The sequence below is a fragment of the Epinephelus fuscoguttatus genome, linkage group LG12, assembly GCF_011397635.1.
Source record: "Epinephelus fuscoguttatus linkage group LG12, E.fuscoguttatus.final_Chr_v1".
Taxonomy (NCBI): Eukaryota; Metazoa; Chordata; class Actinopteri; order Perciformes; family Serranidae; genus Epinephelus; species Epinephelus fuscoguttatus.
In genome coordinates this window covers 36,583,983-36,599,002 of record NC_064763.1, presented here as the reverse complement: position 1 = coordinate 36,599,002, position 15,020 = coordinate 36,583,983, and the positions used below count along the sequence as shown (strand labels likewise).

Below are 15,020 nucleotides of genomic sequence, written 5' to 3'. Positions count from 1 at the left end.
AACACAAAAGCCCAAATCTCTCACCCTACATTGACAGTAATCTTGAGAGCAAGATCTCATTTGTCATATTTTATATTTAAGAAACACGTCACCTGTTTTTCTTTTCTTCACTGTGACAATCTGATCATCTTTTACTTTTCGCAATTTTGTTGTCTTAAAAAATCATGACAACCTGAATCCAGAATGAGAGCAGTGTACCATGGTAATTGTTCCCTCTTTAATCACACTCAACTTCAGATGCATAACACCAGAGCTGCAATTAACAATTGATTATTTTGTGAATTATTAAATTAATCACAAACTAATTTGATAATGTATTAATTAGTTTGAATTAAGACAGAAATGTCTAATTACAGCTTCTTAGATGTAAATATTTTCTGGTCTCTTTACTAAACTGAATATTTTTAGGTTGTGGACACAACAAGATATCTGTGGACGTCATATTGGACTTTGGTAAAATACTGATTGATATTTTTCACAGTTTTCTGACTTTTTTTTTTTTTGACTTAGGATAGTACTAACTAAGAAACACAGCAACAACAAACAACTAACAGGGAAGACATCACTTCTTATGCACACAAATTATACTTTTAAGAAAATTAGCCATGGTTGGAGTGGCACATTTGACCAAGGGAAATAATGTGGTATGCAGGGCTGTAAGTAAGAATTTTTTTCATCATTGGATGTATCAGTTGATTATTTTCCTTGGACATGTGCGCCATCATGGCCAACTGTCTTAAACAACATATCATTTGTGTACATATGGAGTGATTTCTTCATTGGTAGTTGTTTTGATGAACCTCTTATTTAGTACCCCTCCCTAAAATGTCTGGTTCTGTACGAAGGCTTTAGGGTTTTATTGTGATATCATGAGAAAAGTCTTGAGAGAAGATAATTGGACCCGATATATCGATATAATTTCAAGCAAGATATAGATTTACACAATACAGTTTATATCGATATAGGGTCAAGTTGCTTTACATGATGTTCTCCAGCAACACTAAGAGAGACACAGTGCTGCTACTTTGTTTAACCTGTCTGTTAATTAGTCTGTGACGCACGCACTATGCTAAATCAGTCTGTGAGATGACAGAAATTACTTCAGTAGCACACCTGCTGCGCTGCATGTGTGGGAGACAGATCTGCTCAATTGTGTCACGTTGAGTGTTTGTTTGCTAGTTTGTGTGTGAGGTGGATCATAGCACATCGTTGACATTGAGACAGCGCCTGGATGCAGGCACACAAAGATTTGTAATTGTTCCAAACGCCAATGAATTTAGGCCTACTTAATACTTTTACACTTGTTATAGTTTTGTGTCCTGTGCTGCAAAGCTCCAGTGCTATGTTAAAAAAAATCCGTCCTTACAATTTATTTTGATCACAGTCTGTTTTTATAAAAGCGCTTATAAGAACTTAGATGTATCTTTGACTTGCAACTGAACATGTAGCCCATTTCATAGAAAATGCCAAGATACAAATTTTTGTCTACATCACCCAGCCTTAACCTACAGTACATACCCAAGTATTCATTAGAGTAGGTGGGTACATGGTTAGGCAGATATTTGTGCTTTCATTCTCGCTGTGCCAGAATATTTTAATCATTTGCACTGCCTGCAAGTGAATAAAACTGTCACCGTCAATTAACAGCTATCATTCTTTTACCTCCTGATTCCAACTGAGTATCGTGTCACTTTGATTTAATTTAAAGTACTGAGTCATTTCTCACCTCCATGAGGGATCTCCGTCTCTCACTGTTAGTGTTGCCAACTGATGATGAAGAGAGAAGGCAATTAATGTATTTATTCATGCATGGGTATATTCCAGTATTTCAGTACTACATTACTGTAACAATACAGTAAGACAATACTCCTTCAAAGCTGATAACACGGCTAATGAAAATGAATATTCCACTAATATTTCTGTTTAGAGATGTACCGATACCACTTTGTCCTCCCCGATTCCGATCCCTGAACCTTAGGTATCTGCCGATACCAAGTACTGATGCAATACCAGCGCGTAAAATAAAAATTGATGGGATATGAATTGTTGTATGTCTCAACTCCTAAACCTCTGTGTAAAATATTAAGAAATAAATACATAATAGTAGCATGAATGCCATAAAACTTTTTTTATTATTATTATCCAGTGTTGACATAGAGTTGACATAGAATGTTATTATCTTATATATATTATCTTTGCAATATGATTATCTTATATAATGTTATTACTATCCTAAAACATTCTCCAGGTCCTCTGAAACTCTGCAGGACTGAAGCATTTCACGCAGAGCTTTCGCGGCGCCCACCACAGGGTAGGGCGCAGAAGACAGGATTTGGGGGAGTACAGGCTAGTTCAGGAGCTACAGCTCCATGGTGACCGCTTTCGGGTCTACTTCAGGCTCTTCTCTACTATTGGACGTGCGGCGCCGAGGTGTCGTCACAGCGCGTTGCGGTGAAATTAAAAAAATTTCAATTCGAGCGCAGGCTGGCGGTGCGTGCCGCTCAGCTCGTCGGCAGAGCAGTACGCTCTTGCGCCACGGTAGCACACACACAATGAATGGGTTCGTCGGCGGAGGTCTGCGCTTTGCGTGCTCTGTGAAAAGGGCTTTATTTCCACCCTGCCCAGCAGCGGTACTGTGGCGAACGGTCCCTGAAGGCCTCTACACATGATCAGCTGTAAAACCGCTTTGCGCTGGCTGTCCCATTGTTTGTCTATGGAGAGGGCAGCAACGCCTGACAAAGCGGCACCGCTACCCTTGGCGTCGCGCACGATATTCATTGTCACACAGGGAAGAGGGAAGAGGGAAGGCGGCTGGAGTTCCTCCAACATTAGATTATCATATTTTTTTATTGACAAAAATATAGGCTGCTTCGGCTGATTTTTTTATGCACACGTGTCCCTAAATATTTTTTTACAGTTTTTTACAGTTTGCACACACCTATTTTTAGTCGCAAATGTGAGTGAAAAGCTCGCACTGTCGAGCCCTGTCAAGACACAGGTTAAAGTGCGGCCACACAATTTGGTAAAAACAACATTTGACATGAATGCTTTTTAACCCTTTAAAACCTGGATCAGATTTCCTTCACAAGCCTGAGCATGGAGGAGAAAAATGTGCATATGCTTAATGTCATTACACATATGCACGCTACAGGCAAATGAAACGGAAACTACATGGCATCGGATTGGTTATAGGCTGTCCTCGCCGATACTCGATACCCAATACCGCATTTTAGGCAGTATCGGAGGCATTTCTGATACTGGTATCGGTATCGGTACAGCTCTGTTTCTGTTTACCTGCAGTTGTGCATACTCTGATTAACGCACCATAACATGTCGTTCATCAAGTCAAAATACAGAGAAGTGGAACAGCTGGAGCTGCTTGTACCATTTTGCTTCATCGCATCAAAATAGGATTTTGTTGACATCCACTGTTTATTTATTTATTTATTTTTTTAAAGATATTTTTTAGGTCAATTTTTGCTTTTAATTGATAGGACAGTCAAGTGTGAAGGGGGGGAGAGAGAGAGGGAGAGAGAGGGAGTGCCGGGTTCGAGAGAGGGAGAGAGAGGGAGTCCCGGGTTCGACTTCAGCCTGTGGCCCACAGTCCTAAAATCTCCTAAAATCCAAATTATATCAGCATTTCCCACATCTTAATTGCAAAATGCTACATACAGAATAAGGCCTATTTCGGAATATCCAAATGGAATATGCTGTGTACATGATCTGCATCATATTGTCATATTCAGAGTAATGATGAAATATTAGCGCACCTGTCAGTAGCATGTTTCTGAGGCAAATTAAAAGATTGAAAGATACAAAGTGAATAGGGAAAGCAGTGGCAGGCTGTATTAGGGACTTACAGTATGATTTGAGAACGAGAAGAAGGAGACTGTAGACATGGAGGAGGAGGAGGAGGAGGAGGGAGAGAAAAGGGACTTTATTAAAAGTGTCATGTGATCTAGTTGTTTACTCCTGTAATCCTCTTTCTTTCCTCCCACCACTGTCCTCTGGGACCCCTGTCTCTCTGTCTGCCAGGGGCCCAGGGACATGTGGTGGTGAGAGATAAAAATCTTAGTATGAGTTTTGGTATTTTCTGTATGTTAACGAGCTTTGTGTTTTGCACATGTTTTGTAGTCTTAATATTGTTTTTGTTTGAGTCTGTTTTGCTATGTTTAAGTATTAATGTGTGTTCATACATGTATGATGGTGTGTGTGTACGTTCCCCAGGCCCTGAATGCGGCACATACAGTGCAGCTGCAGTACAGTGACTGGAAACGATTCCCTTTCTTTCCTCCCTTTGTCTTCTTCTATTTGATTAGCAGGAGAATATAGAGGTGATCATCATCCGACAGCATTTGTGGAAATGCTTTTCTAATTTGGTGCCTTCAGACTATCCTCCAACTCATTTGCATTGTTATCCCAGATTTCCTTTGAGGACCCTTTTTACCTCCCAAACAGCTGAAAAAACATCGACCTATTAAAATGACAAGGAATATTAGATGAAAGCATTGAACGAAATTGAAGCAGATTAGTGGATCTACTCGCTGCTGTCAGTTTTGAAGCCTTGTTAGCTACAAAGTTGCACTAATGAATATTAATAGCAGTTATCGGAACAAATTTGTCAGTGAAATAGAATATGACCAAACGCGTTAGGTGACTTGAAGCTGGAAAAAAAAGAAAAAACGTTTGTGAATGATTGAAGTGTTGAGAATTTTCTATTTTTTAATTTATACAGTATGGAGTAACTTTTCAAAGCTCCCATTGGGCAACAGAGAGAAATTGTTTTAAACACGTGAAAGACTTTCACTGCATGCAAAATAGGGATTAGTAGTAAGATTGTATTTGTTTATATCTTAGGCCTTTTTGAGAAATAATGAGACACAGTCCTACTCTATGGTCATAGCAGTTCACTGTGTGAAAAGGAAAATGACTTCAATATGAGGTCAGCAGTTGTTTCCTGAAATATTTCTTTCCATCAGCTTTTGTACCGACCCATAAATATGACCCTTTGCATGCTGTAAAAGCTGTATTATTTGAATAATATTTCATTTATCCAACGTCAGTCTCTGCATTATGATGCTAGGACACACCCGTGACCTTCATCGATGACCTGATTGTGTGCGCCTCGCCTCACAAACAGTTTTACGCTTTACACGAAATCGAAAATGATTGCATTGTTCTGAAAAGAAACTGAACTTTGTTAGTATAATTGATTGGGTTAATTTGATTGTTTAAAAAAAGGGAACACCGTGTTCAGCATTCACCTCCACATGGGCTCCCACTATTATGTCCATAATTCAATTAAAACCTATCTGGGATAACACAATAAAGCCATTGAGATCATTCCCATTGTGGTCCTTGTGGTCCATAATTAACATCCCTATCTCCTGGCTCGCCTGTTCAAAGAGAGTTAAGGGCAAAAGAAGGCCATGGGAACTCCATAAAAATGCAAATCTCAGTCACCTGTTTAATGCAAATCACCACAAAGGTCAACTTGAATCCAGTTTGATTTAAACTTCCTCATAAAAAAATAGGCATTTTTTTCCCGCTCTGCTGTAGTTCGCTTTGTTAGGACAAAAATGCTTTAATGTTACATGGTTGACAAGCACAGAGAGTCAAAGGCTCAGAATCCTAAATTGATATAGTATACCTGAAGCCTTTTGTACGATGTGCAGCTCATCCTTGCATGTGTCCCCTGCTGATTGTTTGCTTAATGCAACATTTTTTGCTTTGACTCTGTGAGCATTATTCCAATACCAGAGAGAGCAATCTGATACTAGTCCAGTCAGTCTGTGGTTTGACCCAGGGAAAATTGCAATAGTTACCATTCGAGGTTTTATTTGATCCTTAGAGACGCCCAAATAGCACATTAAAAGTATACCACAATATACTCAGTCAAACAAAGTAAATTTAGGGGTCAAAATTAAGGACCTTCATGTCACAGCATCACACTAGGAAGGGGTTATCTCTGCTTCTGAACATGCTGTTTTCATATAATTTATGTTCATGTGCACTTTGCGGTAACCTTACATCAAAATCACCTTTTCTGAATCCTAAGTAGGGCTGGACAATATACATGTAGCAAAAATTATTTTCATAGTAATTTTTTCCCACAATGATTGATCACGATATTTATCATGATATATGATAATGCTGCCAGTTTGAACAATATACTCATAATGACTGAGGCCTGAAGAGACCAGAGGGTTCATTGGGCAAATTTTAGAAAATAGTTGATTTAACATAATCATTAACTATGCAAACATGGCTGTGTTTACAAGATATTTTCAGATGTGTGTTGTTAACATTATCACTTTTATTATTGATAATTATAGTTGTGTTTACAGTGATATAATGGAACAATTTAGACCCAGTTTAGAAAGAGTGTTAGAGGAAATTTTGGCCAAATAATTGGGTGTTGGGGTAGTAGTACCCTTAATACAGGTACAAGACATTAAAATGCCATCTCAAAATGTGTTTTATTGGAAAGATTGACCCTTAAAACTTAAGAAAAAACATCACATATGTTGGAGAAGTGTACATAGACCCTCCAGTATAAATCCCATTTTACCCAGACTGTGTCACACTTAAATGTAAAAACTTTGCTTTTGAAAAAATATGGTCCACTTAATGCATGAAGGTTTTAATATGTGAAAGAGGAGGGTAGTAAGACCAGTTAAAACTATGAAACATTACTATTGCAATTTCTCCTAGGTTGGGCCCTTTTCTAAGCTAGATTGACTGGGCTGTACTGTATGTAATGAGTTGTCTTTTTATATGAAATTCCACTACCTTTTATTTATGGGACAAAATTAAATTTGTGATCTCTAATAATCTGTTAGCGTTCAGAATTTACAGTGTGTCATTTATAGTATGTATGACATGATTATCCAAACTATAAGATACACTTTTTAGCTTTTTGAACCTCAGACTGCTTACAATTCATGCTATGTAAGGAAACAAGTGATCCTTATACCTCAGTGGGGTGTGTCTTATCAGTAAATTAAGCTATTTCTAACCAGCTGTGCTAAACAGAAAATCATTGCACCAACCTCTCTGAGCAGTAAGGTGTAAAAGCATTTTGGATTTGACACTATGAAAGAAAAGGTCTTGGTTAAAGCTCTGGCTGTTTGCTTACTTTGTAAAATCTTGACCAGAGGAAGATTCCTTCATCATCATGTATACCAGGGGTGTCAAAAATACAGCCAGGGTGCCCAATCAGGCCCTTGGGTGACTCTGCACACCTAATAGTGATACACTTGCGAAGGCTAAGAGATGTCAGGGTTCTGAAGCAAGTTCAACAGTGAGTGGTTTTCGTTATGTAAAATCTGTATTAGACTTCTATCTTAAAACAATATTTGTGGAACCATATTGCTACGACACCTCCAAAACTTTTGATTTGTAAATGGTTTGTAAGGCAGGAGACAACTTAGCGTGCTTCCTCAATGACTTCCACTTTAGTTTGGTGTGGCAGGAGTGGAAATGTAAAGAAAAATGCACTTGTAATATATCTTTAAAAACGGAAACATTTGGAGGCATTTGTTAGGATAGCATCTTATGCAGTGGTTTTACTGATCCAGCCCACCTGCAGATAAATCGAACTGTATGTGGCCCATCTACTAAAATTAGTTTGACACCCTTGATGTATAGAATCACAGTTAGTGGGTTGTAACATTTATAAACCATCTTTTGTTTCCATGCCACTGGTGTCTCTTGGTAGCCTGCACATGGGCGGATTATGATACAATGGCCCCCTGGGCACGAACATCCAGAAGGCCCCAACACCTCTCATACATAGGAGCAAAACACAGACTTTATAGTTGTTTGGGCTTGTTTTGTTGTTGTTTTGTGCCTTGTTGTAGTCCTTATGCATCTCTTTGTGGTTTTGTGTCTCTTAGTGGTCATTTCGAGTCTCCTTGCAGTTGCTTTATGTCTCTTTGTGGTCATGTTGTGTCCCTTTCTGGCTGTTTTGCCCCTTTTCATAGTCTTTTAGAGTCTCTTTGTGTCTCTTGCAGCTGTTTTGCATCTCTTCGTAGTCGTTTTGTGTCTCTTTGTGGTCATTTTGAGTCTCTTCCTGGTGGGCATCTGTCTTTTCGAGTGACATTTTGCAAGTGAAGTCCAAGGGTGTCCTTGAAACTTTGGGCCCCTGGGTCGATGCCCAGTAGGCCCGTTCAGCAAGCCATCCATGCATGCACCAATAGCCAGAAAAGTTCTTCAAGTGGAATTGGTAGATAATCAGGACGTATAGTAGATGCTTGTCTGTTTGGTATTTGCTTGTAATATTCTTATATCCTTGTCTGCACCCTGTTTCTCAGACTCATATGTCCCCAAAGCTGTCCTTTTCTTTCTTGTCTAATGTTGGCTCCATACTGACATGGCTGACTGTGTTCCCAGCAGGCCAGTCAGCCAGCTGGGCCGCCAGCCACTGATGGCCTCCTGTATGCCCACAATGGTGGAGTCCAGCTCCATTTTCTCCATGCCAGGTGGGTCTCAGAAGAGACTCAGAGTGGTCGATGACTCACCACCACTTTATCCCCCTATTCTCGTCCCATCAGCCTTCATTTTTTCAACGTAATGGAGCTAATGTTCATGCTTGTGGACAGCTAACAGGCAGGCTTTGGCCTTATGCAAACTTTATGATGGCGGAGCCCGTCGTCTCTTCTGCACACTGTATAAATGATGTGTCGTTCGGCGCTGCACTTATTCTAACCCTGATTTCTGCTGAATTATTGATGATCAACAGGGTCAGGGTTTGCTTTTAGTGCTCCCCTGTGGGGCGTTGCAGGGCTTAGCGCCGCATCTGCACTCATAATATCATCACTCCCAGACAGCACAAAACAGACTCTCAACGCAGCCAAACTTTCATGTTACGAAGAAATGGGCTTGTAAGGGAGTAGGTGGATGATGTGTGTGAGGGCGTGCATGTGTCTGTAAATTTTGCATGTGTGGTCGACATTTGAATGAACTTCTTTGTATGAGCCATTTTCCATGTTTGTTAGTGAGAGCATGTGTCAGTGCGTTTCATCTTCAGCGCCAGTATTTTGGAGACTTGCTCAAGACATTAGTAAGAAGAAAGAGGTAATGGAAAGAGTAAAAGAATAGATCACAGTTAGGTGGAGCCAGTCAGCTGATTCCTAATTGAATTAATCTGCTTTGTGAAACTGCTCACACCTGGCAGACATGCTAACCTTTTCTACCCCTTCTCCTAATGCATCTAAACAATTAATGAAAATGACGTCTCCTACTGTGTGGAGGAAATTAACTGATTTAGACAGCTGTGTCGAATTGCCAAAAAGTATTGTTGAAGTAATCGTCTGATCAAAAACAGTTTTACAGTGCCTCTAGATATCCACTTTCACCCAATGCACATTCACAAAGGAACTTTCTGTGTACAACACCTATTGCATATCAAAGCTAGCCTTTCTTTTTGCTCACATCCAAGCTAAGGCCCCTCAGTACTGACGAAACTTTGACCATTGTGTTCTTTTTTTAAGTCTGCCTCATTTACAACTTGAATATTAAACACAGGGATATCCTAAACTCTAGTAATCACTGTGCTAGTAAAACCACAGGGCCGTGGCTGTAACAATATGTCTGTCAGACTCTTCTTAATGACTGTGACCATCCTCTCTGTGATGAAATCCTCCCTCTGCCCTCTTATATTCACTGCTTCCTAGCAGAGTGAAATAGCTGTAACCACTGTGCCATCAGCGGTCAGGTTACTTAACAAGACATATTGTTAGGGTGTGCCTCTGAAGTTTGTGTGATTGCATTTTAATATGAGTTCATACCTTAAAGGAATACTTCACCCACAAAATGACCATTTGTATGTAAATTAGTTGTGTCCTGTTACCTTGAGTTCTTGAAGTAAATGTTTTTCTTGCATGCCTCCATGGAAAAAACAGAACATATGGATTTATTGATTGATTGGAGAACGCATTAACAACATCAAAAGTATATCAAAACACCCGTTGACAAACTCTCACACAACTGGTGTTTTATAATCTAAGTCTCATTTATTCAGTTTTATCTATGCTTTCTTCTAAGCCAGACTCCAGTACTTTATATATTCATTTATTTATTCAAGCAAAAATGCATGTGTTTGGGAAGTACTGAGCTTATGAGTGGATGAGTGAGACTTGGATTATATTGCATGAGTCAGTGTTTCTCAAATGTTGTGACGCCGCACACTGGTGCGCCATGATGCAAATCCAGGTGTGCCGTGGGGTTGTGTGATAACCACACATTATTATTACAATATTCAACTGGGCCTTTACAGAAAGTTATGAATTAATTTTAAATGACTGTATCAGTATTGTGTGCACACCCATTTTCTAATAAAGAGGTAAACTCTAATTTTAAAAACTTTCACGGAGAGCCTAGTTGTTGCTGTTCGTGTGTAGGCATCGTAAGTGTGTGACACATCACACTATGTTACATTATTTCCTATTTACCTGGATGTGTAATTGGTGCTTTGATGTCATTTTAAAAAGTTTGAAAGGAATTCTTAAATTATTTCGTCAGTAAATCATGAGTAGTAGCTGGTTGTCTTTTTTTTTTTTTTTTTGGATATTAGTCAGGGCTGTACGTTAACTTTTTTAGCCCATAGCACTGGTGCTACAGAGGGTGATCAAATTATTGCGATAAGTGATAATATTGTGTAATATTGTGCTTTTAAGACCATTTTTATTACTGCTGTAATTTTGCTGTTTTTAGACCATTTTTTTAAACTTATATAATGATAATAAAGGCATATTGATTCAAGTGCACCCTTTTAAAGAGAAATAAATATTTATTTAACAAGAATATTTACAAATGCAAAAAAGAAAATTTAAATATCCAAAATAACACGTAAAAATACAAAACAAATAAATAAAGACCTTATCGATACAAAAAAAATAGACTGTCAGTCTCTCACTCTCAGGAGTGCAGTTAAGTGGGTCGTATTCGCTCTTTTTGTTGAGATGGTTTTAGAACAAACCCGGCACACCGGCTCGTCCAAATTACTGGGCTCCCCTCTGTCATTTGGTTTAAATCCAAAACACTCCCACACAGGGGCCGTGGCATTTGGTTTAGGAGCAAGTTCCCTGTCTTTCTCTTACACTCAACTCTCTGTTTTATTTCTCCGCCTTGTCTCCCTCTCATGAAGATTGCACTGTGTGTGTGTGCCCATAGCCCCACCTCCCCCACAGACTGTGTTATAATGTGATAACAGATAACATCACAAACAGATAACAATACAGGTGTGCCTTGGGCATAAAAGTTTCAAAACCACTGGCATGAGTTGTGTGAGTGTTTATACAGGGATGTTTTGATGTAGTTTGATGTAGTTTTGCTGTTGTTAATGTGGCCCCCAACCAATCAATAATAAATAATGACCCTATCATAATCAGTCTATAAATATATTCACCATTCTCTGTGGAGGCATGCCGGTAAAACATGAAGTCAAGGTAACACGGCATGACTAACTGATTTACACATTGTCATTTTGTGGGTGAGGTCTTCCTTTAACTTTTGTTTATGCCTTTAATACTTTCTCTTTTACTTTGTCATTGTTTTTATGTCTTTTGCTCGCCTTAGTGTTTATCTGCTAGGTTTCATTTGCCGTCCCTGACTTATTCATAATAAACTAAACTGAAACAGAGCTGAATTATTGATTAACTATGTTTTATGGGACAAGCACAATCCCGAAAACATTGTGGCATTATCACTTCATGAAATGTTTACTCTAAGTCTGTCTGAATGTGGGCTAAATATTTGTCTGGCGTGTCCAGCTGATGTGCAGGATGTGCAGCTTTAACACTGATCTAAAATGGAAGATGAGATATGACAGCTCGGTCAAAAGTTACAGTGAAGCATTTTGAAAAAACATTGAAATATGTATCAGAAAGATATCTGTTTTCAGTGTTGGTGCAGCATGTTGTATTAACATAAATTCAAAGATATCTGCTGGGTGTATAGGGAGTTTTTTTATGCAAAGGTTTTTCTAGTTTGGAGATCACATCCAGGTTTTCTAACTTTAAAGTTTTAAATGTCTGTTTTTGCCAAATAGTTAACAGTGATTTGTGGATCGTTACGACCCTCAGAGTACAGGAAAACTTCAACTTCAGATCGTTCGTGTAGGCGTACATTCACGTTTTCTTCCATTCACAGCGTTCAATAAAATGCTACACAGTTTGCCGAGTTGACACAAGTAGCCTATGTTTCATTGCCAACACCATTTGGATTCTAATAGAGACACCGATAAGAAAGATCCATGGAACATTTGTTATTTATGTATTTTTCATTGTAACCGAAAAAACCACATTCAGAAGCGAGCTTAGGTCTTTTGCAAGCTGTCCTGTTTTTGTGAGGCACGCACACACAGACAACAGCAAAAACAAGACGACATTCACACAAAAGATCCATTAAGATAGTGCATGAATATTAGATAAATACACTCTATAACACTTTTTTCTCCCTTGCATGACAGTGAGGGATGTCTGCTCTTTGTGCTTCTGCTGTCTGCGCATGTGTGTGTGTCCGTGTGTGTCCGTGTGTGTGTGTGTGTGTGTGTGTGTGTGTGTGTGTGTGTTCCTGAGTACAGAGTCATTTTCTCCATAGCTCCTCCTCATAAGATATTTACATGGGCATCTATTATGGATTGTGATCTGATTGAAGCTGAGTGTTCCCATCGTGCCCCCTCTGTGAACTCATCACACAAAGCACCAGGTTTTAAAGAAGCCGGATTCTGCCTCATTTTGGTCTCCGAAGCAAAGTGATGCACGAGTGAAAGCTTTGTTTTTTCATACTTTATTTTAAACTTCTAAAGCTGTTTTGTGCGTTCTGTGTTAAGCGACATATTTTCTCCATTGGTGAATACGTGTAAATGTGTGTAACTTGGCAAAACAAAAACATTTCAAAACAACTGTTGTATTATTTCTCTTATAGCGCAGAATGTGCAGTCACACTCTTGTGTGAGTTTTAAGTCAGCACAAACAATGCCCTCGGCACTTCCACCACAACAAGTCATATGGAGTTTGCTGCTTGTGTTAACTGTATTCCCTCCCTCAAATTTAACTGCTGAATCTAAATCCAACTTGGATTCACAGAATACCCACATCTCCAGGCAAGAGGCATATTTCTGGCTTCATGTAAACACACTGGCTGTTCCAGCAAGCCCTAAATCCCTAATCCTCAACACATTGGGCCAGATCCACCTCTTCCCTGTCTCTGTTCACCTCTCCCTCTCTTTTTTCCTCTCTTGCTCTCCTGTCTCTTCCTGTCACCACTTTATGCCTCATACACAAACACACACATTGACCGCTCAGTGGTGGTCCCTCGGATGCTTGGCCTTCATTCATTTCACCAGCTGCCCTCAAGTCCTCCCCTCCCCCTTGTTCCACTCTCTCCCCTGTCTGATTTCCCCTCTGCTCTCTCCAGCCTTTCTCTTTTTTCCTCCTCCCTCCTCCTCTCCGTTCTCTCATCTCTCACACCTCCCTTCTTTTCTGTCTGTCACCCTCTAGTCTTATCTCTTTCTCCCTCCGTCCTCAACTCCGCGTGTCTTACTCTTCCCGCTGCTTTGTAATTCATCTCGTCCTCCACCCTGCCTTCGATTTTCATCCACCTCTCACCTGTGTCACTCCTCTTACACCCCAGCTCTGTCTCATCTCTGTGTCCTCCTCATCCCTCTTTGCTTTATTTTCTTTTGCTCCCTTCGCAGTATGGCAAATTCAGCATGGTGTTGTTGTCTGTAGAAGTCACATTCAGGTGGCAGGACGCCATCTGGATGCACGAGATCCAAATTATAGTAAGCTTTTAATGCAGCCATCATATATAATTACTGTTCTGTTACTTTTACAATCTCAGAGGCGAGTTTACTGTATTGAGCACTGTTTATGTCCAAGTATTTCAGCAGTGAACTTTTAGGTGCATGGCCTAAATGTGAGCACTTTGTTCATACATACAAATGAGCGGGTGTGAAGACAGGTGGTGCACAGGTGTGAGGACTGGCAGTTAAAGTGTAAAATGTAACATTCAAGCAATGAAAGGTAAATGTTTAAGGTGCATATGGAGGTGCTAACTAGAAAGAACTTGAGGGTTTATAACTCTGCCAAGGTTACACAATCTTACGGCAGAGAACTTTTTAATCCGCACCTGAATCCTCATTTACACCAAAACACATGCTGTGATCAGAGACAATCATGGGTTATCAGATTTTCTTTTTTCATTCCAGCATGGTAATCATGAGGAAATTGACAAAATGTGTAAAATACCTTTTTAGACAATGTTAATAAAAATCATTTTAAGAATTCTTATCTGCACCGGCAAAATTCAATTTGATTAAAATCTGTTCTGAGACACCCGGTGAACTTAGCATGGAGCAAAGTAATAAGGCCTGAATTAGGAACAGTAACAGACAAGGCATATGTCACATCCTTTAATTCAAGGGAAAATAAAAAGCTGAACTGACAAAAAAATAAAGAAAACCTGATTCAATCACCAGGGAACTAGGCTACTGGCCCAAATCCAACAAGGTCAAGAGGTCACCGTAGGTTTCTCTCTTCCATCACTTTTTCCTTCTTTTTATTCATTCGTTCTTCCCCAGGACCCCTCCTGTCATCCCTCTCCTCCCACCTCTCCTCTCCCTTCCTTTGTCCTGCTCCTCACTTCTGGAGTAATGACAGCCAGCTGTCAACACCATACCGGCTCTCCTGACCACTGAGCAAACCCGACAGCAGCACTGATGAGATCGCTCACTGAACGTCTCTCTCTGGGAAGTGCTCGGTCAGAGCTATTTTAGCTGGCGGTTGTTCTGTTTTATTTATTCATTAGCTTCCTTTTCTTGTCATGGCTGTGTCTGGTGTGTTTATTTATGCATGTTTATTCATGTGTGCGTGCCTGAATTCTATTCGGCTCATTTTTCTCCTGATGATCTTAATCCAAAAAGTAAAATATATATCTGGCTTAGGCTTGTAGTCTGTGTTACCTGTGTTACACTGTGTTTGGGCATACTGCAAATTACACACTGATCACATGAA

General features: G+C 39.7%; 1 protein-coding gene across 1 annotated transcript in view; it reads left to right on the top strand.

Moving 5' to 3' along the window:
• fstl4 (follistatin-like 4) overlaps window positions 1-15,020 on the top strand; it is a 305,040-nt gene that overhangs the window by 89,034 nt on the left and 200,986 nt on the right. The gene's annotated exons all lie outside the window — the stretch shown is intronic.